This window comes from Scylla paramamosain, chromosome 2 (genome assembly GCF_035594125.1).
Source record: "Scylla paramamosain isolate STU-SP2022 chromosome 2, ASM3559412v1, whole genome shotgun sequence".
NCBI lineage: Eukaryota > Metazoa > Arthropoda > Malacostraca > Decapoda > Portunidae > Scylla > Scylla paramamosain.
This window is the reverse complement of record NC_087152.1, coordinates 15,218,724-15,220,000: the sequence shown is the minus strand read 5'-3', so window position 1 is coordinate 15,220,000 and position 1,277 is coordinate 15,218,724.

Sequence of the window (1,277 nt, the reverse complement as noted above, 5' to 3'; positions counted from 1 at the left end):
TATCAGTAGTAGTAGTAGTAGTCGTAGTAGTAGTAGCAGTAGCAACGGAGGTAATAACAATAATAATAATAATAATAATAATAATAATAATAATAATAATAATAATAATAATAATAATAATAAAAGGGTACAAACAAGTACAGCATCTCGGTATAGAAACAAAATGGCATGCTGTACAAAAAGAAAAAAAAAATTCACTTCCACTTTTTTTAATTAGCGCAAAAGTGCTAATACTAATCTTCTCTTAAGTGACCATTTTGTCCCACGTCTGTGCTGAGATGATTATACCACTTTTTTCCCTTCTTACCGGGTGATGTGCGGTGGAGAATGTGTGTGGTGGAATGTGCTGTTAAGTGTGGTGATAAAGACGGTGTGATGGTAGTGACGGTGATAGGTGATGGTGATTACACAATACCATGGGGGGAATGATGAATGGCGGTGGTGAAGGTGTATGATGTACGTATGTAATGGTTTGGAGTATGTATTGTGCGTGTGTTGACAAGAATGGCTGTGGTGTGATGGTGAGGATGGTGTTCTATGGTTGGAACAGTGTATGGTGACATGTGAGAATGGTGTAGTGGCAGGCTTGGTGTTGAGTGGTGGTGGTGTAGTGGTGGTGGGGATGATATGAATGGTGGGGATGGCGTGGGGTGGTGGTGGTGATGTTGTGGAGTGGTGGTGATGGCGTGGGATGGTAGTGGGGATTTTATGGAGTGGTGGTAATGGCGTGGAGTGGTGGTGATGGCTTGGAGTGGTGGTGGGGATGGTGTGGAGCGGTGGAGATAGCGTATAGTGGTGTTGGGATGGTGGCAATGGTGCAGCGTGAGGGCGGACAAGACACAGGAACTTTAAGACGAGCTATGAGTGTGAACGCAGTCTGACCTCACAGCCGTTTTCTTTGCTCTACATATATCTCATGTCCAGAATGTCTCTCGATATCGGCAGCGTCCCGGCAACAGCAGATACATAAAGCAAAAAATTTAGAAGAAACCAAGATTTCCATGGATTTTTCCTAAGGCGCTCTCGAGCAGAAAGCTACGGCAATATGTGAACGGCCACAGGGAGCTTTCAGAACTGTCAGAACGAGTGCACGCATCTACGTCATTCCCAGCGGCGAAATTCAAGTATCCAGAATCAAATCTGGAGCCTCTGGGGAAAGGTGGCGATGTTTGTTGAAAATTAAATTAACGTTTCCTGTCGCCTCCAATCTATCTTCTGTATATTCCGCCATACTCTTATTAGAAATTCAATAGCCCTAATAATTTCCTCCCCTTGGT